Here is a 27,777-nt window from a genome sequence, read left to right on the forward strand (position 1 = left end):
TCTTGAACACATATTCATACAATCCTTGCCTTGAATCTCTTTCTTCTTCTTCTTCTTCTTTGTACCAAAAGCTTTTTGAAGTTTTCTGGTTTTCCAAACCTTGAAAACTTGTGCTATTCATCTTTTCATTCTCTTCTCCCTTTGCCCAAAATAATTCGCCAAGGACTAACCGCCTGAATTCTTTTTGTGTCTCTCTTCTCCCTTTTCCAAAAGAACAAAGGACTAACCGCCTGAATTCTTTTGTGTCTCCCTTCTCCCTTGTCAAAGAATTCAAAACGACACAGTCTGAGAATTCTTTTGATTCTTCCCATTCCCTAATACAAAAGTGTTCAAAGGACTAACCGCTTGAGAATTCTTTTGTATCCCCATTCACAAAGTATCAAAGGTTTAACAGCCTGAGATTTTTGTCTCAACACATTGGAGGGTACATCCTTTGTGGTACAAGTAGAGGGTACATCTACTTGGGTTTGACTGAGAACAAGAGAGGGTACATCTCTTGTGGATCAGTTCTAGTGGAGGGTACATCCACTAGGTTCAAAGAGAACAAGAGAGGGTACATCCCTTATGGATCTTTGCTTGTAAAAGGATTTTTACAAGGTTGAAAGAAATCTCAAGGACCGCAGGTCGCTTGGGGACTGGATGTAGGCACGGGTTGTTGCCGAACCAGTATAAAAACTCTTGTGTGTTTGTTTCCTTCTTCCCTACTCTTTTACTTTCCGCTGTGCATTTAATTTCCGCTTTTATTTTCTGTTAAGTTTTTCTTCTACTCCTCATTCTCTTAACAATTTAGTAAAAGCCTTAAAAGAGTAATTTTTTAATTGGTAAAGGTTTAGGAATAATTAATTCAACCCCTCCTTCTTAATTATTCTGAGGCCACTCGATCCAATAGTACACTCCCAATGAGAATGTCAATAACTCCACTCCGATACTCATTGAGAGCCAATAACCTCAATCTAATCATGCACATGTCTCTCAACCCATGGGGGAGACACATGAAATACCCCACCACAATTTAGCCGACTTCGAGCCTTGCCTTATGCCACTGAAGGGCAAGCAGTTGGTGGTATACCCCTGCAAAACACTTTGGAGGGCCATCAATATCACCCACAATCACACCCCTTGCATTCCACAGCGAGTAAAAACCCTCATGCTATGGCAGAAATGGGAGAAGTTGGATCATCTAGAGGAAAGGCTAAGGGTCGTTGAAGGAGGCAGAGATTATGCCTTTACTGACGTAAAAGAGTTGTTCCTAGTACCCAAACATGGTCATTCCCAAGTTCAAGGTGTCGGAATTTGACAAGTACAAGGGGACTACTTGCCCCGAGAACCATCTAAAGATGTATTGTCAGAAGATGGGGGCATACGCAAAAGATGGAAAACTGCTGATACATTTCTTCCAAGAAAGTCTTACTGGGGCAACTGCCACCTGGTATACTAACTTGGAACCTTCCCAAGTCCATTCTTGGAAGGACCTAATGGTTGCCTTTGTTAGGCAGTATCAGTATAATTCTAATATGGCTCCAAATAGGATGCAACTACCGAGCATATGCAAGAGGGGGCACAGATCTTTCAAAGAATACGCCCAAAGGTGGAGGGATCTAGCAGCCCAAGTGGTTCCCTCAATGATGAAGAAAGAAATGATAACAATGATAGTAGACACATTACCAGTGTTCTATTATGAAAAATGGTGGGTTACACACCTTCAAGCTTACCAGATTTGGTCTTCGCTGGCGAAATGATCGAAGTGGGTCTGAAAAGAGGCAAATCTGATCATCATACTTCGATAAATGCAAAAAAAAAAAAAAAAAAAAAAAAAAAAAAAAAACTGGAGCAAATGAAGAGGGTGTGAATGAGGGAGAAACCCATGCTGTGACTGCCATTCCTATACGATCAAATTTCCCATCAGCCCAACAATGTCATTACTCAGCCAATAACAACCCTTCTCCTTACCCACCACCCAGTTATCCACAAAGGCCATCCCTAAATCAACCACAAAACCCACCTACCACACAACCAATGCTAAACACCACCATTAACACGTTTCAAGAATTGGCATACTGAACTACTTTTCTACCAGTTTAAAATGGTGACTTGATATGTTAAGTGTTTAAGGGATACCAAATCAAAAAATAATATTTTGTTCTATGAAATTAATTATATCTCCTTGATCAACATTATTCAAGGGAACTGCCTCTACCCACTTAGTAAAATAATCTACTGCAACTAAAATGTACCTACACTACTGAAAAAACAAGGTTCCACGACGGTTTTTCAAATCATTCAAAGACGGTTTTGAAATGTCTTTGAATCCAACGTCATGGAAAAAGTGAAGAATTTCCATGACGTTCTTAAAACACTTCCTTAGAAAAGCTATCATTCTAAAATGGTTTTTAGGCAAATAAACATCTTAGAATAGTGACATTCTACCAAAAACTGTCTTAGAATGTATTTCTTAAAAAAATGAGAATTCTAAGATGTTTTTTCAAAAATCATCTTAGAATATCTTTTTTTTTTAAATTGAAAATTGAAAATTCTAAGACGATTTTTCCAAAGAATCATCTTAGAATGTCTTTAAAAAAACACTGCTTTTAAAAAAAATTCATTTGTTTCCCTATATCAACTCCATTTCATGCATTCCAAACGCAGCTTGGTATTTGTGTATAAATACAACTTTTAAAACAAAAGGCCAACCTTAGGCAATAAATGGGGAATTTATCAATAATTTGTAGCATTTTTCACATACCTCAAGATAAGAAGGCACGTTTCCAACAGAATCAGCCTTTGTCTTCCCTTGCAACTAAGCCTCCTTGTTACAGCCAAACACATGGAAAGAATATTTCCCATTACTAAAAGCCATGTAATAAAAAAATAATAAGTAAAAGAAAGCCATCTTTTACTGCCTTAATTATTTATTATAGCCTCCTTTTACTTTATTATTGTGTTGATTGAAATAAAGTTGAAGCCACCCAATTCATAGCTCATTGTCAGTGGCTATGTTAGATTTATGTATGCATGTATGTATGTGTATGTATATATAGATTTATATATATATATATATATATATATATATATATATATATATATGACCATTCAAGGATGTTTCAAAGGGCATAAATCGCTTTGGAACTAGATTTCTAATTATGGGTCTACCAAAGGCTTCACTTTGACACTAAGTTTCCTAATTGTAAGGCCCATATAATAGGCTAATGTCTGAGCCCCACAAAATCCTTAGAAAAGAGATATCTCTATTTTTAAGGTGGATTTTGGAAAATATCAAACTCTCGTCTCTTTGAATGGTATGTAGGAGTGTGTGTGTGTGTGTGTGTGTGTGTGTGTTGGGGGAGGGGTTCCTTTTTTTCTCCCTTTTCAACCACTAGAAGAGAGTATATTATTACCCCATCATAGAGATTGGATGCTCATGGTTTATGGACAGACAGAACAAAGCAAATTGAAATTTGCTATTGTACAAAACATCCCTCATACTTATTCAATATTGGCATCTCCATATCAGAAAACTTAATACAAGAAAAGAAAAAATAAAGGAAAATGATTGTTGTTCTATTACCCTAACATAGGGATATGGCTTATGGCAAATGGTGTGGATTCATATCAAAACAAAAATACAAATATGGCTTTTACCTAAGAGTTCAAAATCTAGCAGATTCCCATTTCTCTGATTATCATTTGATGTATTTACACAATTTACTTGCTATTTAAATCACCACAATAGCCAAATTGAAAGCCTAAGCTTTCAAACAAAGAAACATGTTATCCATCTATCCTTAAATAAACATGTTATCAACCAAATTCTACAAGTCACCAGAGGTAATTGCCAACTCAATTCCTCGTACAATCAAAATTTATAAACTCAAATTTACAATCCATCTCCAAAGCTCTGAGAATCAATACAGAAAGTTCTCTTTGATGTTCAAGAAAGATCATCAAAAGGAAGCAATCAGAAACATTTTACCATCCTTATTATCAATAACTATAAAGGGGCATAAAATAGAATAAAACTTAGGGCCTAAAAAATAAAAAGAAAAGAAAGGCATACATAATTATATATACATACATATATAGCTTAGTGAGGTTTTAGGCATGATAAACAAGGTGAGCAATGGAGTCATCATCCATCTTCTAGTCAGCAAAGCTGGGATTGTGTCTCCGAGCAAGAGACTCCTTCACCCCTTGTTTCCATTTCTTGCAAACACCACTCGCCCTTAAAGCAAACACCACATGAAATGATTGGTGAATGAATTATTAAAATACTGCAATGAAATGAAACACTCATATATGCTTATTGTGCCAAATCAGTGAAGGAAGTGAACAGAACAAAAATATGAGCCAACAAGTAAATTGGCAAGTGATCAATCTCTGCCTCAACATCCATAACTAAGGTAAGGTTGGCCCTTTGTCTACTAAAACCACTGGACCTTCACCTCAAATTAACCTTAAACTCTTCCTAGTTCTGCTTTGTTCTGATGGAAACTCTAAAAAGTTTCTTACAACATGATCATAAGAATATCACTTGCTACGAAAACAAATATGCTGCCAATATCATTCAAAACAACATGTTGCGTGAGAAAAAAAGAACACAAACCAGAATGCATATGTTTTCAGAAATAGTCCCTATAAGACACGGGGAGGAACTAAGGAAATCAATACTAAGAAATACTAGTCAGCAAATGAATAATAATATCCTTGCCAGATATGACTTCCTTCTCTGTCCTCCACTTGAGACCGATCTAATAACAAAATGCAATTTATCATAATACAATTTATCAAATATAGATTCACAAACTCCTAGTGTGTGAGGTGCCAAGTAAAAAGCTCCAAGTTGATCAAGCAGGATATGATAAAACATATGGAAAAAAAGATGTAGTGCTCTATAGAATGGCCCTAACAAGTTCACATTCCACAGGACAATGCATTGTAGTTCTAGAAGTACGACTCATATTTGCAATTAATAATAATGATAATATCTACTTAGTCTTAGATAAACTTGCTTTATGGAAGAGGGACCAAATTGGGTAAATGGAATGCAAAATCTAATATATAGAAATCTTTGAATCTCATACATGTTCATTGTTCACATTCCCTTACCAACTAATTTAACCAAATGCCAATATTACATTACATAAATAAATAAAAGAAACTATCACTCCTATAGTATAAATAATATTAGAATAAAAACTATTCTGAATGTTTTCTAGGAAATATAGCATTAAACAACTAACCGTTTGTATCCTTAGTCCTTGAGCGGTTCAGTCCATGAAAGTTTTCACTCTATGTTGGGTGTTAGCTACATAGAAATTTTAGGGGTCATATTGATCAAAGTGGATATAAATAAAAATTTGGAAGTCCATCTTTTGTCATTTATATTATGAAAACCTCAACTGGTACTTATTCCCAAAGAAAGGGTGAAGTTTTCCTTCTAGGCTCCTAGTGCCATAGAATAATTGAGTTCATAAATCCAAGGAATATATAATTAATTAAAATCAAGTTCATTGACCCATGCTAGTTGTACATGTGTCTCCTTGTTATATTATCATATATAGATACAATTGCAAGAGTCGAGCAGGAAAAGAAACCGCTAACTTGACAGCATGCTCCGAAAAATACTTCTCTGGTTGTCTTTGCCTGAGTGGATGCAGGTCCCCACCAGGGAAGAACTCCATTACCAAGCAAGAAAATGTCTTTGCCTCAAGGTGTGTATACAATGTGGGTAGAAAAAGATGATCTAAAGACTGCAATATTTCTCTCTCTGTTTGAGACCTCAAAAGCTTCTTGCGATTTGCCAGCTTGGTCTTGTTCATGATCTCCATGGCAAAAGAAGTTCTTGTGCCACTCAATTTAGTTAGATACACACTCCCTATGTCTCAACACCCCAATTTTTTCAACAACCTAAAATGCCTCATTTCCAACATCCCATCTCAAGCTCGGGTGGCAGTAATCGCTTCCCATCTTATGTCATTTGCCTTGTGTTGTTTATACATGACACTGCTCAAACTACTGGTGTTGCTCTCATCACTAGCATCATTGCCAGTACTTGCTTTACATATGCTGGTCTTCCTACTCTCATTAATATGATAGGAATTTTCCATTTCTTCACTTTCACAAGACTTGTCAACACTAGCACACTCATTGACCTTAGTGTTGGTGAAACTTTCTTTGGCTTCTGAGTAGACAGTGGTTGAACAGAAACTATTTTGAGGACTTGGATAGAAAGTAACCTCTAACTGATAGTAACTCTTTGCATGATTAGCCATGGCTCGTTTTGATGGTCCTAAAATGCAATTGTCAGATTCTAATACACCACTTAACTGATAATTCTTGAAATCATCAAGTGGTTGATGCTTACTGCACAATTTTGTTGGCAACCCTTCATGATCCAATTGTTTCCCTCTTGATAGGAATGCTTTTGATTACATGACTATTTTGATGGTGAATGGTCTTGGTTTGATGACCACCCCCATGGTTTCTAGATGCTCACAAGGGAGGCCGCGAAGGATCGGGAGTCCCAGATGAAAGAAGATCATCATGTACCCCGAAACTGAATTCTGAACCTCTGATAAGGAACAAACTCCATTAACAGGTGACTCCGTGAAGGTACCTAGACAGGCTTTAAAATCCAACTTAGCATAGTGAATTGCCAATATGTACTCTCATTCAAAAGAGTTCTTAATTATAGAATCTCCTACAAAATGTCTATAAAATTGACATTTTAAGAAGAAAAAAAGAATATGTAAATAAATAGATAAAGAACATTAATAAACGTACATGATACATATAATGAAATTCAAAAAAAAAATAAAGAAAACATGAGAGAATCTGCAAGAGACCCATTTCTGACAGATTCAATCAACAGAAAACCATCCAACTGAGTAGAATCCAACTGAGCAATAACAACAAGAACAACATTTCAACATCATTCCTCAATTCAAGACTCATAATTAATTAACATCATTGTTAACCATCATCAAAACATACCATAGCAAGCAGAATGACTTACGATGCAGTAGATCTTTATGCACCATATTAAGAAAATGAAACCAATAAGGACCTGCATTAAGGAACGAAGATGAAACAAAAATGCAAATGCAATGGGAGATGAGAGTGAAGAATACCTTATCAGCAAGGGGATCAAGGTAGGAACCCATTACGGAATCGATCTTCATCTTCCTACGCACAAACCACTTGATGATGATGACAGAGACTCTAATTCAATGTTGTCATTTTCTAAAACCCTATCACTAGGATCCTCATTCTGATTCAACCTTTTTGCCACTGGTCCTCATTTTCCAATCCTTTTTCAATTGTTGCAGTTTCCAAACTCTTTCCCTTCATTTGCAAGGATTGTGATGTAGCGCGCTTTCGAGGTTCTGGAGGTTTCCTTCAGAGGACGCCAGCCCCATGGCGACATGCTTGGGTGGTGCTTGTGCAAGTCGTGGTCGTGTGTGAAGGCACGTTGGTCGCCAATCTCCCCTATGCAAACACTTGGAAGCAAGGATGTTCATCGCACACGAATGACGTTCTTGTAGGCAAAAGAGATAGAAACAAAAAAGTGTGTGTGAGAAGAGATAGACAGATGGGTTAAATAATTTCAAAATCATTCCAAGATGGTTATATAATCAACCGTCATTGAACTCAATATTCTAAGACGGTCTTTATAAAACCATCATCGTTCAAGTTGTATATATTACAAAATTGCCACCGCAAAGACATTCTAAGACGGTTTTTGGGAACCGTTGTAGAATTGCTGTCGTAGAATGTAATTTATTTAGTAATGTTATGTCCTTTCGAAGATGGATGAATTTGACCTACCGAATCTAAAGCTCATCCTACATAAAGGCCAAGGTTTTGTTACTGAATGTAAGTCACTTGTTGTATGGGACCATCCTTTTGGCATTCTTCACATGATTTGGCGTAGATTATCTGATCCTTCAAAATAGTAGGCCAATAATAACCTTGTAGAAATATCATTGACTTCCTTTTTTCTCCAGTTTAATGAGATCCAAAAATTCCTTCATGAATTTCTGCTAAAGCTACGTAGGCTTTTGATTCTCCTAAACATTTTAATAAGATTTCATCTACACCTTTTTTATACAACTCATCTCCCAAAATAACATAATTTTTAGCTTTGTACTTTATCTTTTGACCCACAAATAAATTAGGATTTTGAAGATAATTGACTAAAGGCTTTCTTCAGTCGAGAGTTGTCAACACATTTGTATTCAAAATTTCTACTTCTTTGTGTAATTTTTCTTTGATAGTTATCAAGGATTCAAAATTTTGTTTAGTCAACTTATAACCAAAAGCAATTTGAGAAAAATCATTAGCTTCATTATTTTGCTCTCGAAACACATGCTCAAACTCAACTTCATCAAATCTACTTAACAACTTAGAAGCATATAAAAAGTATTTTAGCAAATTACTTTTAATACAATTAAATTTTCAAGTTAATTGATTGATGACTAACTCGGAATCTCCTCTAATTAATACATGTTTTGCACCTAGATTTAATAATGTTTCTAAACTAGTTATTAAAACCTTATATTCTGCTTCATTATTGGAACATAAATGTTTGATTTCGAAAAGGATCTTCAAAGGTGTATTATTTGGAGAAATTAAAATGACACCAATCCTAGAACTATCTACATGTTTCAAACCATCAAAATACAATACCCAAGGTTTAATCCCTATATAACATTCCTATATTTCTATGTTTGAATGATCAGCTAGAAAATCTGTTATAATTTGGCATTTAATAGTTTTCAATGGTACAAAGGTAAGTGAAAATTTTGTCAATGCAAGGGTCCATTTCCCTATTCTATTATGTAAAATAGACTTAGATAGCATAAACTTGATAACATTATTGTGAGACAATACTTGAACATTGAAAGACTTTATATAATATTTGAGTTTAGTACAAGAGTAATATAAGCAGGAACATAATTTTTCTATAGCACTATATCTAATTTTAGCATCATTAAGAATTCGACTAAGATAATAAATAGTTCATTCTATGTCATTATAATCTTCCTGCACTAGCATGCTTGCATGGTCAAATCTAATGTTGAAATATACAACTTTAAGTCTCTTCCTTTCACAAGAGGTACAAGAATTGGTGGATTAGCAAGATGTCTCTTGATATCATCAAAGGCTTCTTGGTGTTCCTTTTCCCATCAAAATTCAACTTCATCTTTCAATCTAAGTAAATGTGAAAATACTTTAGTTTTTCCTGACATATTATAAATGAATCTTCTTAAAAAATTTACTTTACCTAACAATGACTGAAGTTGTTTCTTATTCTTCGGAGGGGAAGTCTCCAAAATGGCTTTCGCTTTATTTTTATCTATTTCAATTCCCTTCTGATGGATAATAAAACCCAAGAACTCAGTTACAAAGACACCAAAAGCATATTTCAATGGATTCATTTTCAATCCATGCTTTCTCATTCTTTCAAATGATAACCTTAATGTTCTAGATGATTCTTTTTTGATTCAGATTTCTTAACCACATCATCTATATAGACTTGCATAAATCTCCCAATTAAATCATAAAAAATATGATTTGTTGCCCTTTGATATGTCGCACCAACATTTTTAGACCAAATGGCATTACCATCTATTCATATATTCCAAATGCCCTCGGGCATCGGAAAGCAGTTTCAGATACATCATTTTCAGCAATATATATTTGATTATATTTGAATAACCATCTAATGAACTTAAAATTTCATTGTTTGTTGTTAGATTAACTAACATATCAGCAACTAGCATAGGATACTCATATTTAGGTGTTGCTTCATTTCAATCCCTAAAATCTATACACATACATATTTTCTCATTCTTTTAAATTATAGGAACTATATTAGAAATCCAATCAACATACCTTGTAGTTCGAATGAAATTGGCCTTTAGTAGCCTTTCTATCTCTGCTTTGGTGACCTCTATGACATTGGGAGAAAATCTTCTTGGTGCATGCTTCACTGGTTTTTTCCCTTCATAGATAGGCAATCTATGTTCCACCAATTCTCTACTGAGTCTAGGCATATCTTCACAGTCTCATGTGAAACAATCCATGAACTCTTGTAAGAGAGACTATATTTTCTTGAAGTCTAGTATCTAATAGTTTGCTAACAATTCATTTCATTCCCTAGGTTAATTTCTTCTAAAGGATCTCAAGATTCAATCTTTTTTAATCCTAGGGACACTGGTTTCTCAAAGCCTAAAGGTGAATAGTCATAAATGCAATCCAATTTTGATTCTTCACTTTTCTGCTCGAAAATATTTTCTTTTGATTTCTCTTTTTTGACCAATACTTCTTACTTTTGATGGCATCAATATCCATCTTTCTTTTTACATCAACAATTTTTTCGATGGCTTCAGTATCCATCCTTTTCTTTTCCTTGGCCGCAGAAGTCGTTTCATCCATTTGTACGGCCGCAATAGTCGCATCCTTTATTTTGATAGCCGCAGTAGTTGCTTCTCCGTTTCGACGGCCTCAAAAGCCACATCCTAGATTTCGAAGAAAGCAATAGCCACTTCCTTGATTTCAACGGTTGTAGTAGCCACTTATTTGATTATCGGCTGCAATAGCCGCTTGATTCTTATTATTGGCTATGTAAGTCGATAGTAAAGCCATAAACCTCAAACATGCTTCTAAGGAAGTCATAACTCTTGAACTTTGGATGATTTCCGACGGCCTTGTATCATACCCTAATTTCGTCCGAGGACTATCATTCGTTGATCTTTTGATCCTTGCTAGTCGACTTACGGTGTTGAATGCCAATTATAGTGCGAAACAGATGATCATTCAGCGTTTTGATCAAGAATGCGAAAAATACAAAAAAAAAGGGCAAAAAGGTCTTTTCCTTGGTTTTCCTTGACCCTAGCTCGCCTAGGCTAGTCTTTGGCTCGCCTAGGCCACCAAATAGCTTCATGGTGAAAAAACCAACTCACCTGGGCCAGCTCATTGCTTCAGCACTAAGTTTCAGCTCGCCTGGGTCAGCTGCAACTGCCCCAAAGTGACCCTTTGCCTATAAACTGGCGTCCTAAGGGTGTTTTAAGGGGTTTGAAGGTTCAGAAGTGGAGAGAATTGAGAGAAGAGAGAAAGAAGAGGAAACAATCTCGAGGTGCTTCCAAATCGCGACTGTGATCAATCTCTACATCGTTCCTTGTCCAGTGTTCTTCATGTGACCGTTGGTTTGTTTTGTTTTTTTAAAGATTCTAATGTGATCTATGCACCCTTAGGGGTCCCCCTTTTTGTTTTGTGCACATCCATCTTCTCCATCTATCATCGGTGATCTTGTTTTTCTTTGTAAAGTTCAATCCTAACCGATCACTAGTGTTGTAAGTTGTCTTTAAAGAGATTGAAAGTTAATAAACAAAGCCAAGATAAAACCAACTCATAACTAACTTCTTTTTATCAAATATCACTTGAGATCATTTCAAAGTCCAATGCCTTAACGATTCTCTCCACTTTTCAAAATTTAAAACATCGTTTCAAGGTCCAACGCCTTAACGATTCTCTCCACTTTTCAAAATTTAAAACATCATTTCGAGGTCCAACGCCTTAAATGACTCTTTGTTCGCAATTAAAATAAATCTTTCAAAAAATACATAATCAATTTAACACATAAACATTTAGACTTAAACAACTATATAGGTCTGAATTCCTCATCGCACTTGAGGATACGTAGGAGCAAGGGCAACACCCTTGTCGACCCCAAAAATAAAAAAAAATATAAAAAGGGAAAATAAATAATATCGAAGTCACATTTTTGCACACTCGATTAAAGGTTGTCGTCCCTTATGATGGGTGTGTGGGGTGCTAATACCTTCCCAATGTGTAAACAACTCCCGAACCCTTATTTTCAAAATTCACAGACCTTCTTTTTGGGTTTTTTCTAATGTTTTCCTCGAATAAATGTTGGTGGCGAATCCACGTGTTTTCCTTTTTGGAAGGCACTCCTTTGGCTTTTCGCCTCGCCCTCTTGTCGAAGGGTAGGTTGTGACATGATGTGAACCTTACGGGGCGGAACGTTTGATACAGGCTATGAAGTTTTGGATGACACCACTTCCGATGAAGGAAGATAAGTCAGGGTAGACGCCACTTCCGGTGAAGGAAGATAAGTCAGGGTAGACGCCACAAGGATTACCTTGATAAGTCTGAGATTGGTTCAACAAGGAACCCAGAGAGAAGCTCTCACCAAATTTTATCAAATGCCAAAAGTTTTTTTATTGAAAACGAAAATCAATACTTATAGTGTATCTGAACAAAAAGATAAAAATAGACATGGGCCTTCTAAACAATTTGGGCCAAAATTACAACAAAAATCATTATAAATTAAAAATAGAACATATTTATTATGGGCCTTCAAATTAATCTGGGCCTTCAGTAACAATTAATAGTCTTGATAGTGTCTCTGCCTCAGGGTCTTCATCCTTCTCCACTCGGGGGCTTTGTCCTTCTCCACTGGGGCCTTCGTCCTTCTCCACTGGGGCCTTCGTCCTTCTCCACTTGGGTCTTTAGCCTATATTTGGCTAGTTTCAGGATTCTCATCATTCCCTCCTTCTTGGAAAACATTTGCCCTCAAATGTCCAGGATCATCACCGGGTTCAAGTACCACTTCCTTCCTTTTCTTGTTGGCTTGCTTGTCATAGCTTTCATTCTTCTTTGTAATTTGCACCTTCACTTGGTTATACAATCTTTTCATATACTCAACTTTGGCCTGTGCATCCTTATGCTGAGTCTCTTGGGGCTTGCTGTTGTAAGTTGGCCTGCTAGGCAATGAAGCTTCTAGAAGGAGATCAACTTGATGTTCTATGCTTCTTGAAGGTGGCAGTCCATGAGGAATCTCCTTGGGATAGACATCTTTAAATTCCTGCAATAAGGGTTGAACACTAGGAGAAACATAAATAGTTAACTGATTAGAATTATCACTCTCTCTCTCTTGTGTATCACTCCATCTCTCAAGTCTATCACTCTTCCTTTTTCTATTCCTTTGTGGTGCCTCACTATTGTCTCTCTCTTGTTCTTTTTTTTCTCTCTTTCTGATTTGGTTATCACACACTTCTCTGAGGGATATAGGTTTATAAATAATTTTCTGGTCATGGTGCTGGAAAGAAATCTTGTTAGTGAAGTCATCATGCACTGCTTTGGTGTCCTCTACAATGTTGGCCCTCACTAGTGCCATCTCCATCTCCTTGTCCTCAATAATCAAACTTCCTTGGGATAACCTCTGGAGTTTATGTTGCATGGTTCTACTGTAGCTAGTTGGAACATACCTCTTTCGCATAACCCTTCTCATCTCAGTCCATGTATCTATCTCCCGCCCTTCTTCTCTCTTCATCTCTCTTTGATTTTTCTTCCACCAAACAAGGGCATAGTCTGAGAATGCAGCTACTACTAATTTCACCTTCTACTCTTCTGGATAATCATTGTAGGAGGATGCATGCTGAATCTTCATCTCCCAAGTAAGGTAGGCGTCTGGGTCACTCCTGCCTTTAAAAGAGGATACATTGAGTTTTACTCCCTCAATTCTGTCTTGCCCCTCTATTCGGTTTGATCCATCATTGACCCTTCTGTTGCCACCATAAGGTCTCCTAGCATTTGGATTCATTTGGTTCTCTAGTCCTTCTATTCGCCTGTAGAGCTCTTCATTGTTACGTTTCAACAAACGTTGCATTTGTGTAGTCATCGCGTCCAGTAATAAGCGCTGAAATCCGTCCAATTGATGATATACACCACCGTTGTCACTAGCTCCTGCCATGGTTAAGGAACAAAGAATTTTGCAGTAAATTAAAAAAAAGATTCAGGACCTCACCACACTCTACTCACGTGTTTCTCTCTTCGATGGTAGTTCACTCGTGTTTGATGCTCTCAATATAGGCTTTAGTGTAATGTATTCCCTCTTGCCTTTTACCACTCGTGTTCCCTCTTAAGTTCCTGAATGGATCAAATTAGACACACAAGATAATATAAAATAAAAGGAAAGACAATATAATTATGACAGACTAAGTAACAGATTTGATTTGGGATAACAACTTGGACTTGATTGGATAGCAGATTGGATTTGATTTGGATAAAAGATTAGATTTGATTTGGATAATATATTAGATTTGATTTGGATAACAAATTAGATTTAATTTGGATAACAAATATGATAACAAATAAGATAACAGATAGGATAACAGATATGACCAGTAAACTTCAAATGCTCATAACTTTCGCTACAGGTGTCCGTTTGCCCCTTTATAATGCTTGAAACAGAACTCAAACAGATTTTTTTTTTACACAAAGTCTGAAAGACACAAGAAACAAAAACAAGAACAAAAATGTGACAGGAACAAGAAAAAGAACGAAACAAAGACACAAACAAGAATACAACAAGACGCAAACAAGAAAACAAATAATAGAACAAGGACAAAACACGAACCTGGACAAATTATAAAGAAAAAAATAGGATAGGATAGAACCTGTATCAAGAGCCGAAGCTCTGATACCAGATGATGTGAACCTGAGTAGGAGCGGATCGTTTGATACAGGCTACGGAGATTTGGATGACGCCACTTCCAGTGAAGGAAGATAAGTCAGGGTAGACGCCACAAGGATTACCTTGAAAAGTTTGAGATTGGTTCAACAAGGAACCCAAAGAGAAGCTCTCACCAAATTTTATCAAATGCCAAAAGTTTTTTTTATTGAAAATGAAAATCAATACTTATAGTGTATCTGAACAAAAAGATAAAAATAGACATGGGCCTTCTAAACAATTTGGGCCAAAATTACAACGAAAATAATTATAAATTAAAAATAGAACATATTTATTATGGGCCTTCAAATTAATTTGGGCCTTCAGCAACAATTAATAGTCTTGATAGTGTCTCTGCCTCTGGGCCTTCATCCTTCTCCACTCGAGGGCTTTGTCCTTCTCCACTTGGGCCTTCGTCCTTCTCCACTTGGGCCTTTAGCCTGTATTTGGCCAGTTTCAGGATTCTCATCATGACACTTTGTTAATCAAAAGGAAACGTATAGTCGAATCCCAACAAAAGAACTTATCTATATCTTCACCTGACTTATTGTTTAGATAAAATGAGTAATCAACTTCGAAAGGAACAGCTGCAACCAAAGCTTGGTCGCTTTCATCTGTAAATGCAGCATAAATTCCATATGATGATTGATCCACTTCAACTATTTCAAATTTTCCATCTTTATTCGAAAAGAAAAGATTTTGATGAACCGTTGATGGAACTGCTCCTACCCCATGTATCTGCTTTTTCCTTAGTAACATGTTCAAGTTGGCTTGCGAGGAAATCACTCTGAACATTATAGGTCTTCTCTTGCAACCCATAGAAACGTCTAAGCAGATAACCCCTTTAGAATCTAAAGGTTTTCTACATAAATTTGATACCACTATATTATGAGGTATCAAGTCTTCTACATTTCTACCAAACCTCTGTAAAATGGATCTTGGTAAGATGTTGAATGTAGCCCCTCCATCTACCAATATCTTGTTAATGATGTGGTCTTCCACCATAGTTGTCAAGTGGAGTGGCTTTATGTGACACGACATATCACTAGTAGGAGGATCAAAATCAGCAGCATTCCGATGAGAAGTAAAATAGGAAACTTGAGTGATCTAAACTACCTTTGGGCTTAGAAAAGGGTCATCAAGGTAATCTTCTCTAGCACAATCTCTCAACATATGCTCATTTTGATAATCTTTAGCATAATCTGCGGGTAATATTGAAATTACTCCACAAATGGCTTCCAAAGAATCTTCGAAACTATACTCAAAACAGTCTATAATAACTTCTTTATCTTCCTGCTCTTTTCTTAATTTTTTCTTTTCGAAGCCTGGAGGTAGACCTTCAATTATTCTGTTAAGAACTAAAGGTCTAACACCATTATTTTTTTGCATCCCCAATATCGCATCCCTTTTCATTCTTTGATGCCTTCTCCATTGGGTTTTTGACATGTTCCTATTCACCCATGGAGGATTTTGATACTCGTAGTATTCTTTCTTGGAACCTGCAGTGGTTCCTCCTCTTCGAATCGTCAAATCATTAACTCCAAATGCTTTAAAACTAGAATTGGATCCTTTATTCCTCGGTAGAAACCATTTGTTCGATGAAACATTTGCATGAGGAACATGCGAATTCCTCTAAGAAAAACTATATGGCCTTTGAACCTGACTTACAATCATATTTATGTATTGTTTCTCCTTTCCTTTAGTATCTATTTCCTAGACTTTCTGAAAACTCTTTCGAATTTTGGAAGCCTCGAAAGCTTTTGTAGCCAATTTTTCGAAGACGGCACTACAACAAGGACACAACATTACCTTTTTCTCAGACTTATGTTTCTTCGATAGAAATTCGACCAATGATTCCCTTACTAGTGGGAAAACTGATTCTTCTTCCTTTTTGAATTCTTCCAAAGCCTGATTGACCTCCTCTTTAGATAATGAAGTATTCAACTTTGGCGATCCTATCGAAGCTCCCATCATCATGATTTGCATGGGTTCAATATAATTAGCCTGGATGTGGAATGGATCACTATCCACTTTCACTGGTTTCTCTTCGAATTTCAGGCTTCCTTCGTCTACTGCTTTTTAAAACATATCTCTAAAACGTAAACAACAATTAGTCCAATGTCAGATTACATTATGTAATTTACAATATCTATTCCCATTTCTTTGTTCAAAAGAAGGATTATTATTATCACAACTAAGGGCAAATTGTTTATCTTTCAAGAGTACATAAAAAAATTCATCTTCCTTAGTAATATCGAAACTATATTTCAAATTAGGAAATTTTTGTTTTTCCTCCAATTTACGCATTTGACAAGTATAGGGGAGGTCAGGTTGCAATTCTGCCACTCATATTTCACCTTTGTCTTTATTGAAATCTAAATATTAATAATTTATAGTATTATCATTATCTTTGTATGCTTCCACATATGCTATATTCTCCCTTGTATTCTTGTCAAATTTCTTATTATTTTTTTTCTCATATTTTATTTGCTCAATTTTTCTTACTCTATCTGTTAACTATGCCATATCCCTAACCTGTTGATTCACCAATTTCTTACGAATTGAAAAATCTAAACCTACAACAGTCATTCTTACTAATTCATGTTCAGGAATTTGAGTGTAAAATCGAGACTTCAATTGTTGAAATCTATTTAAATAATTTTCAACTATTTCATTATTAAGACATTCAATAGTTACCAAATATATGAGACTAGCCTTAGTCTTTCCTTTAAAGAAATGTTCATGGAACATTCTTTTGAGTTGTGTCCAAGTATATATTGAACTTAGCGGTAATATGGTGAACCAGGTAAAAGTGTTTCTTGTTAAAGAACTAGGAAAATATTTCATTTTAAGAAATTCATCACTGGCTAAATCACCACATTTTATTTGAAAATGGGCTACATGTTCTACAGTAGATTCTTCTAATTCTCCTGCATATTTTGAAAATTTTGGCACCTTATATCCCCTTAGAAATTCATATGGCAAAACATAATCAGGGAAGGTAGAAACAAAATAAGGTGGTTGTGCATTTCCCGTTTCAAAACCATGTCTATTCAAGATTCATTCAATCATCTGATTAATCTGAGGATTTTGAATTGCATCAAGGTTTGCATCTCTATTTCGGGCATTTTGTCCTTGAAGTATTTGATTTTGTTGCATATTAATCAAAACTTTGTTTGCATTTTGATTTCTATTTACCAAAACATTGGTTGTTCCCTATTATTCATTAACCTTGTTGGCACATTAACTTCATTTTCATGATTATTATTATCATTAATTGGTCTTTCTTGCACTGGTATTTCCTGAATTATATGTCTATCCCTAGGCTGGTTTCTAGGAATGGCCAAAGCATCTCCTATTCGAGTTAGGATCCCATTCATTTGTTGATAACTTTCATTGGTAGTTCTCAATAAGGGATTTAAAATCGAGGCCATGTGATTTGTTAAAGTATTTGTTAGTAAATATTTTTTTTATAATTTAAAATTTATAAAAATATGTTACTGATATTAATTATTTTTTATAAAATAAACTATTTGTTTCAAAATCTGTTACGTAAAATTAGATTTCTATATTTTCTAAGATTTTGCTTTAATGGGTCAATGCAATTTGTTACGTTTGTTTTGATATTTGTAAGTTGGTTTCCAACGATCAGATTTTTATTGTTGCATAAGGAGGTTTATGCCTATATATATATATCTTTCCTCCTCTCTAGAAAAGACACTCCTCTAGAAAATACAAGCAGAACAACAATTTGATCTCTTTCTCCCTAAATTTTCTCTTCCTTCTCTTATAAAAACTTATTTGTGAGAGCAAGAGCATTGGTGTTTAGAAGGTTCGGCAATTCTTTCGCTGCACACGATCGAAACCAACGGATTGTCGTATCTTGGGAGAGGAGCGCAATCATATTTTCTTACCAGTGCAATGGAGGCATTTTCTCTCTAAGGATAGTGTTTGTGCACTTCAACCCAGGCTAATTATTTCTTCCCCTAAATTATTTTTTCTTTGTGCTTATTGTATGATAGAGTGCATTATTGATTCATGTTCCGCCAATTAAAGTTATTTTGCTACTATTATTTGGTTATTTAATTCAAGGCTTTGCATTTTCTTTGTATTTATTTCTTTTATTTTATTTTAATTTTTTCTAACAGTCTTAGAGAGAAAATTCTACTTTCTTCTTGTATAGTCTTTTCTGTAGTAGCATTATGTCTTATCAAAATATTTGTCATGGATATGGTTAAGTTCTTTTCTAGTAAGCCTAAAATATCTTCAGGTGAAAACGCAATGCATTATGCTCCTTTAAAAAAAATTATCATATTATTTTATTTCTTTAAACTTTAAATTAGTGGGAGATTGTTGGAAAACATTTTCTTATAATTTGAAATTTAAAATTAAAATATATTTTTTTATCAATTATGTTTTTTAAAGATAAAATGCTTTTAGAATTAGTTTCCGTGAAAAACTAAAAGCATCGCACTACTTCCATTCCTATGTTAGGAAACTATCTTTTACTTGATCAAATTTCTTTGTGAACGTTATAAGTCTTTAAAATTAGAAAGTTTGTTGTTTGGTTCTTATTTTCTGTCTTTAACGTTATTGTTGCAAGTATTTTGTTGCTATATGTTGGTGACGGGTTCCCTCTATATATGTCGTTCCTTGCCCAAAAAAATAAACATGTGAAAATACAACACAAAAAGCAATAAAATCAACACTTGGGTCATATTCTTACTAGGTTACCTTATAATTATTTTTTTGAAAACCCCTTTATGAGTTATGAAAAAAAAAAAGAATCACATCTGAAATATCTTAAATTGTGGGGGTGTCTTGTAAATGTTAACATTCCTATTAATAAGAAAGGAAAATTGGACCAAAAACTATTGATTATGTTTTTGTTAGATATTCTTTGCATAATGCTACTTATAGATTCTTGATTGTTGATTCAGAAGTGTCTGAAATTTATAATTTATCATTTTGTAATAATGCTAATAAGGACATTATTTTTTAACTGAATTTGGCTCTTTTCTACTTGAAGATGATCCTAAAACTTATGGTGAGACCATGAGATCTATTGATGCACCTTTTTGGAAAGAAACTATCAATGATGAAATGAGTTCTCTTAAAACTAATAAAACTTGGTTTCTTTGATACATATTCTCTTGTTTCTAAAGTTACTACTATTAGAGTTTTAATTTCACTTGCTTGTGTTTTTAATTTAGAAATTCATCAAATGGATGTAAAAACTATTTTTTTAAATGGTGATTTAAAAGAAAAAAAATTTATATGAGCCAACCTGAAGGCTTTGTAGAACCGGGTAAGGAAAAGAAAGTTTGCAAACTTGTTAAATCTTTATATGGTTTGAAACATGCTCCAAAGCAATGACACAAAAATTTTGATCAAGTTGTTCTTTCGTATGATTTTTCAAATTAATAATAGTGATAAATGTGTGTATGTGAAAAAATTTGATGATAATGAATGTGTCATTTTATGTTTGTATGTGGATAACATTTTGATATTTGGTAATAATATGCATTCCATAAATGATGTGAAGTCTTTCTTGTCTAGAAATTTTGATATGAAGGACCTTGGTCCTGTAGATGTGATATTGGGTATTAAGCTTATAAAGAAAAATGATGTCATGGTTTTAACCCAATCATCACATTATGTTGAAAAGCTAATGAAGAAGTTTAATTATTTTGATGTGAAACTTATTTCTACTCCTTATGACTCATCCATTAAGTTAAAGAAAAATTTGAGTAAAGGAATATTTTCACATAAATATTCTCAAATTATTGGTTCTTTGTTGCATTTGACAAACTTCTCTAGGCCTGACATTGCATATACAGTTGGTAGATTAGGAAGGTATACTAATAATCCTGATCATTCTCATTGGATTGCATTAAAGAGTTTTTAGATACTTAAAAGGAACCATTAATTATGGCATTCATTATACATGTTTTCCTGTAGTAATTGAGGGGTTTAGTGATTCAAATTGGATTTATGATTCTGATGAAACAAAATCGACAAGTGGTTATGTTTTTACTTTAACTGGTGGTGCAGTATCATGGAAATCTGCTAAACAAACTATTATTTCACGTTCTACCATGGAAGCAGAAATTATTGCTTTAGATATTGCTACTAGTGAGGCTGAGTTTCTTAAAAATTTGTTATGTGATTTGTCATTGTTCAATAAGCCTATACCTCAAATTCCAATGCATTGTGATAGTCAAGTTGTTATATCTAAAGTTACTAGCAAAAACTTTAGTGAAAAAAGAAGACACTTAAGAGTGAGACATAAGTCTATCAGAAATTTGATTTCTCATGGTGTCATTTCTCTTGACTTTGTCAGGTCAGAAAATAATATTGTGGATCTGCTTACAAAAGAGTTGATGCATCAACAAATACTTGAGTCATCGAGGGGAATGAGACTAGAGCCCATTATTTAATTACAACAATGGACACCCGTCTTCGTGTGATTGTTGATCCCACGAATGGAGTTCAATGGGTAACAACGAAATTGCTTGTTGACTAAAGTATACCAAAATAAAATTTTGTGGAGTTGTTCCATTTCCAATTCCTATGACGAGGTGTATTATAAATTGTGGCAATATTAAGGTTGAGGTATTTATATATGTGTATTTTTGGTTAAAAAATGTCTCTTCATGAATTCGATGACAATTATTGTAGGGGTGGGGGTCACAAACTGATGCAATCCTACCCCCTAAGGGTATTGAATAGAAAACTCTAAGAAGATTGGGCTAGATATGTAAGAGAAGGCCCTAGGGTTCTCATGAGCCTTAGGGTAGATTTTGGGCCCATGAGCTAAGTATGAGCCTACTTATCTTTGTACATATTAGATTAAGGTTTCATTATTTTTGGGCCTTGTATTTAGGGCTCCATAATGTAGGTAGGGTACCCTAGAAATGTAGGATTTTTCAGCCCTTCACTACTAAAAAAGTTGGTATCCACGACGTACATTCAACAGCGATTAGTTAAAAAACATCGTTATTAAAGTGCGGTGGCATTTTAGTAAATATGATTACTATTTTAAAGTCGGTTTTCATAAAACCGTTTGTGAATAATGTAAAACAAAAACGGTTTTTACGAAACCGTCTTTGTTTGAGGGAGAATTTGAATTTTTTAAAAAAAGCGAAAGCATGGGTCTTCTCATTTCACGTGCTCTCCTCTTCCCAATACGCCGCTCTCTCTCTCTCTTCTTATTGTGTTTAGCATGCGCGTTATGAATGAGCAGTCTGTCGGTCTCCATGCTCTTGACCGTCGGTATCCATGTTTCCGATTTTGCCTTCCACAGGGAAAAACTCGAATGGAAGACCGAGCGAGCTCACAAAATCGGCGAGTCTCCGGCCGATGGAGTCGTCGAGGAGCTCCGAGGAGGATCCGAATCCGGTGATTTTCACAGAGCGGATTTTTTTGGAGCGAGAGGCGAGGATGTGAAACAATCTTGGCCATTAGAGGCCTTGCATGATGTCGAGGTAGATGATGTGGACGCGATCCTCGCCGTCTAACGCCTGGAAGATCGCCTGGTTCACGGTGAAGTGCGAGAACTTCACCAATGGCAACACCGAGTTGTAAGATTGGAACGCGTTGAAGATTTTCTGCAACTAAGTTAGGGTTACCGATTTCGCGGTCAGTGGAGAGTAGGAGCCGATGCATGAGCTCACCATGAGAGCCTGCAACACCTGCGTGAAGTATGCATTGACGCATTCCGATGAGGTCCCGTACGGCGACGAGAGCTCCACGATCTCTGGAAGGAGGTCATTGGAGAAGTCAAGGTTGTCCATGGCGACGCACTCCGTGCATTGGAGGAGGAGACCGAGGAGTTTGAGACCGGTAGAATCACCACCGTGAGGCTCGGGATCGAAGGCTTGCTCATCCTCAGCTTCGACCGTAGTTTTCTCGCCGAAGAAATTGGTTCGCTTGAAGGAAGGTTCGTCGACGGGGGAATCGCCTCCGGTGTCAACGGGCCACACCGATAAGGTTTGTGTAGGTAACTTCCTTGTTGTTCACTATCTTAACATTGCTTTGCTTGGAAGAGATTCAGAGACTCGAATTCCACACCGATAAGGTTTGGAGCTTGGCTTGGAACCCGACCACCAGTCTCGCCGGTATCCCACTCATCTTCGCTTCTTGCAACGGCGACAAAACCGTCCGAATCTGGGAGCAGAACCTCTCCTCTAGCCTCTGGGCTTGCACAGTCTTTTCTCAACCCAATTTTCATCATCAATTTGAGTTTATATTTCATAATTGAAGAAACTTGTATTGATATTATGTAAATAAAATGTAGGCGGTTTTGGATGAAACGCACACTCGAACTGTTCGATCTTGTGCTTGGTCACCGTCGGGTAAGCTATTGGCCACTGCAAGCTTCGATGCCACCACTGCCTATTTGGGAAAATGTTGGTGGTGATTTTGAGTGTGTTTCTACTTTGGAGGTAGGTTACTGCTAAATACTTTTTTATTTTTTATTTTAATTTGGATGTGTATCATTTGATCACTATTATTTACTTTTGAGATATGTGTGGTTTTTTTACTATAGGGACATGAAAATGAAGTGAAGTGTGTGTCTTGGAACGCGGCTGGGACGTTGCTTGCAACTTGTAGTAGAGATAAGTCTGTTTGGATATGGGAAGTGCTGCCCGGGAATGAGTTTGAGTGTGTGTCAGTGCTGCAAGGACACACGCAGGATGTGAAAATGGTGAAGTGGCATCCCACAGAGGATATCTTGTTTTCATGTTGCTACGATAATAGTGTTAAGGTATTGTTGCCAATGCTAAAAGAGTATCTCCCTTTTTAATTTCATTTTTTGTTCATTTATTGTTGTGTACGTTTGCTTCTTTTGCGGATGAGTGTGATTAAGCAGTGTTATGATTAATAGTTTTATAATGCAATGAATTTTCTTCCAGGTTTGGGCGGATGAAGGTGATAGTGATGATTGGCAGTGTTAATGTTAATACAATGAATTTTCTTCCAGTTTTATAATGCTCCAACAATAAGTACTACTTCTCGACCTCTCCCATCACCTCCAATTTTGAAGCTTCTTGGTTTTCTTCTCTTTTAGCCATGATTGCTTTTTCCATATTTTATGGAATATGTTTTACACTAGTCTATGTAGGATGACCATTTTTTCAAACCAATGTTAATGTTAATTAATTCATGTATAATGGTGTTAATTTGTCAATGGTCATACTTCCACTGTTTGGGCCCTCTCCTTCAATGTGAGTGGTGACAAAATGATAACGTGTAGGTATGTGGAACACTTCTTTTTGTTCACACCTCTAGTTGTTTTGGCATTTTTTTTAGCTTCTGCAGCATTTTGATGCCAATCCCTTATGGCAGTGATGATCTTACACTGAAGGTATGGGAAACAGAAAGAGTAGGGACGCAATCTGGTGGTGGATTTGCACCTTGGTTAGTATTACACAAGTTTCTTTTTCTTGCCCCTTTTTTACACTAGCTATTCCCCCTCTGGCATAGAGTACTAGAATATGTATTTAACGTTTCATATATTTAATAGGAAGCTATTTGATGTAAACCATACACATTTATGCACATGCTATTATTATGGGTTATTATTGCTTTGTAATCCTGAAACTGGTTTTCCTTTAGGAATAGTCATGTAATGTGGCAGAGGACCTATCTTTTGGGATAAAACATATGGACAGTCTCGTGAATATTATAGGGTATTGTGATGCAACCAGTAATACTCCTTGTGAGTTTTTCAAATTAAAATTTTTGAAAATAATGTTATTTTAATTATATAATTATAATTTTGGAAAAATAATGTAATTTCACTAATTATATAATTATAATTTTGACAATAATATATAATATGGATTTTTTTGAACAGGGATATGGATTTTTACATATTAATATATTTATTATTTTGAGAATAATGTTTTTTTACATTTTTAATATATAATACATAATATTGATTTTTTTTAACAGGAAGAATATGGATTTAATTGAAATATATATTATATTTAAAAAATTAATCTATAGTATTGTTAGTCTAAATTTCCGGTAGAATTATGCATTGATTGTCTCGTGTGTCCGTGATATGTTTTTCGTAGAAATTCATTTTCAAATATTACATTTTGTATGAAACAAATTTTTTTTTTTGTTAATATTGTTAAGAAATAAATGATAATTGTTTCAAATATTACATTTTGTATGATTATGAAAGTATAATATTTCGAAATAAAAGTTTCAGGAAAGTAGGAATTAAGATTAAGAGATTGGCCTAATTTAAAATGTTAGTTTTCTCTTCTGCTTTTGAAAGAAAAGTTCCTTAAAATTAGGAATTGGGTGTAAGTGGTGACCCGTTGTTTGAAATAATAATATATTCCACTTTCTTCTTATACTACAAGTCTACAACCAATCATTTAGGATAAAGATGGCTACCCAGTGGTGCATTTTCTATAATTTGTTAGGAGATGTTCCTCAAGCTTTGATTTTATATGTATACAGGGAAATAATAAATATATTAATATGTATTTTATATGTTTACAGGGAAAACTTTCTATTTAATTAAATATATTTAGTTGCTTTGCCCTGTTGGAGCTAGTTGTTTTCTCTTTTGGGCTTTATCCAATAGTTATAATAATTGGAGTGCTGCTAGGTGCACTTAACAGTTTTGCTGGTGCACCCAGCAATTGTTGGGAAAAGACCTTTTAGTCCTTAGCATTTTTTTAAAAAAAATAACTTTCGCCACTCTCTCTCCCACGCCGCGTGCTTCTTCATTCTTCTACTTCTTCTTGAGTTTCTGCATCTTCTTCATTCTTGCGTGATTGTTGCCGTGAACCTCCTCGGACCTCCCAAGTGAACTTCGCATTTCGCCTCCCAAGCCATTGTCGCCATTGTTGCGTTTCTACTTCTTCTTCGCGTGTCGTGGTGCTTCTTCTTCGCGTTTATGCTTCTTCTTCGCCGTCCATAGTCGAGGTAAGCGTCGTGAACCTTTTATTTTTTCCACCATTGTTGTCGACGATGGCGGAAACCGCTATCGGGAGTTGCTGTGCTTTTTACGGATCACCTAATCCGTAAAGTGTGTTGAGCAGTTTATGGATCACCTGATCCGTAAGCACGTTTCGGATCAAGTTGATCCAGAACATGCTTACGGATTAGGTGATCCGTAAGCTACTAAAAAATAGTTTACGGATCAAGTGATCCGTAAGCAGCTTCCAGATCAACTTGATCTGGAAGAAGCTTACGGATCATGTGATCCGTAAACTATTTTTTAGTAGCTTACGGATCACCTGATCCGTAAATGTCACAGCTTCATTTTAATTGAAAAATTGCCAAATATTTGATACATTGTGAGCTTTTTTTGAAATTAGGAATTTTGGTTATTAGGATCACCTCTGAATGTATGTTAAATATTTGATAAATAGTGTCATTTTGGAGAATATTTACTGTTTCAATTTGATTTAATGCCAATATGTAATTTCCTTTTATGTAATTGCTACTTAGAACTGAATGTGGTATCGGAAAACTGATTCAAACGCCTAGACAACCTCAGCAAATTAAGTTCAAAAGTAACATGATTAGGACAAATCCCTAAAACTTGATCAATAGTTGATACTTGAGAGAAAAAGGAAAAACAATAGCTTTAGAATAATAAGTATAGTTGTTTTGCATTCCGTGCATAATTTATTTTTTCCACTTACTCATTTTGAAAAATTATGAGACCCAAAACCGAACATTTAAAATTTTTGGTACCAAAATTGTTGAAGCACTATGCTAAGAGGATTAAAGTGCTAATCCAAATCCAACTTGTCTTGTTACAGTACGAGTTCACCAAACCTTAACATGTACAACCCAAATTTTCACTCCAATTCAAGTAAGACTTTTGATGGCTAGTGACTAGTGAGTAACCACCACACTACCACGGCACCATACCCACATATGCAATGGTTCATTAGTTAACTCGGAGTACATCAAAGACAAGTTTACAAGATTTTTGAGTCGTGGAATCCAATTTGGCAACTTTTTTAACTTAAAGTTCAAGTCAATCACTTCATTATAACCTAATGTATTAATATGTAGTTTCTCCAAGAATTGCATCTCATTGATTGAGGAACATAGTGTGTATCCAAGTTCTCCCTTGAAATTAGTTATCATCAAATCCCTTAATTGTTTTAGCTTTCCTAGCTCTAATCATCGTTCCATCGTCATTGTTCCAAGTTTCTCCAAGAATTGCATCTCATTGATTGAGGAACACATTTTGTTTTGCATCCCTAAAACATTAAAATGACACACATTTTGAATTGATAAGTTTTAGCTTATGCTTAAGACATGTCCTCTCATTAGAACTAGATAAATTATCTGTCTCTAAACTTTTCTCACCCATTTGTTTTATTTCGATTATCATATGGTAAAATGACTGGTCGAGATAGCTTTTGGGGCCAAACTTGATTCTCGAAGCAGAATTAAGAAGGTTTTTTTTGCCATTCACCATCCATGCCCTGAAAAATAACTAAAACAGAATAAACTTCTTAAAGAACTTAAACTTGATCAACTTAAAGCAATTGATATATTAGCATGAAATAATGTTTCTCAGGGTAGCAGAACATTTGAAAATGACTCAGCTTTGTTGACCCATCTTGCTAACATTTTCTTTCAAGTCTTTGTTGTTAATTTGGCAAGCCAAGAAAGTGTACGAGCTCGAGATGCACACACAACAACAAAACTAATCCTTGTACTTTGGAATAAACTCAACTTTGATGCCTCCTATGATGACATCTCCTTTTCCAACCTTAGGCACCAAAGTAACTAGCACAACATCATCTTCTTCAGCTTCTAAACAATCGAGCACTTTCGATATCCCTACCTTAAAACTAGTTACTTTGATATTATGGCCTTGTCCATGGAACAAATTAACAAAAGTTCCCACAAACTCTGTCTGATCTGGTTCACTCAAATTATCTTCATCGTCATTAATATGAACATCAAACTTTACATATTTATCACTCCCATGTCTAGAACAATTCTTTGGCACTTGCTTATTCATGAAGGCTTCTCATGAACAATTCTTTGGTACTTGCTAGCTTATACAAAACTTGTCATGAACCACAAGTGTACATGAAGGCTAGATTATACGAAACTTGTTGATGAGAAGGCCTATCATCATTAGGGTTAAGTTTATTGTAGTTCAGATCAACCACGTGAAATTTGTGTTACTTTGAGTGAATGAAATCGGTGATTGAATTTGCGGTATTCATTTGCAGATC

General features: G+C 35.4%; 3 pseudogenes; 1 reads left to right on the forward strand and 2 right to left on the reverse strand.

Annotated features, from left to right (window-relative positions):
* Nucleotides 1–5,540: 5,540 nt before the first annotated feature.
* Nucleotides 5,541–10,437, reverse strand: LOC114371615 (annotated as a pseudogene).
* An 11,331-nt stretch (nt 10,438–21,768) lies between these two features.
* Nucleotides 21,769–22,527, reverse strand: LOC114371616 (annotated as a pseudogene).
* Nucleotides 22,528–22,562: 35 nt separating this feature from the next.
* On the forward strand, nt 22,563–24,183 carry LOC114371617 (annotated as a pseudogene).
* Nucleotides 24,184–27,777: the final 3,594 nt, after the last annotated feature.

The sequence above is a fragment of the Glycine soja genome, chromosome 10 (genome assembly GCF_004193775.1).
Source record: "Glycine soja cultivar W05 chromosome 10, ASM419377v2, whole genome shotgun sequence".
Taxonomy (NCBI): domain Eukaryota; kingdom Viridiplantae; phylum Streptophyta; class Magnoliopsida; order Fabales; family Fabaceae; genus Glycine; species Glycine soja.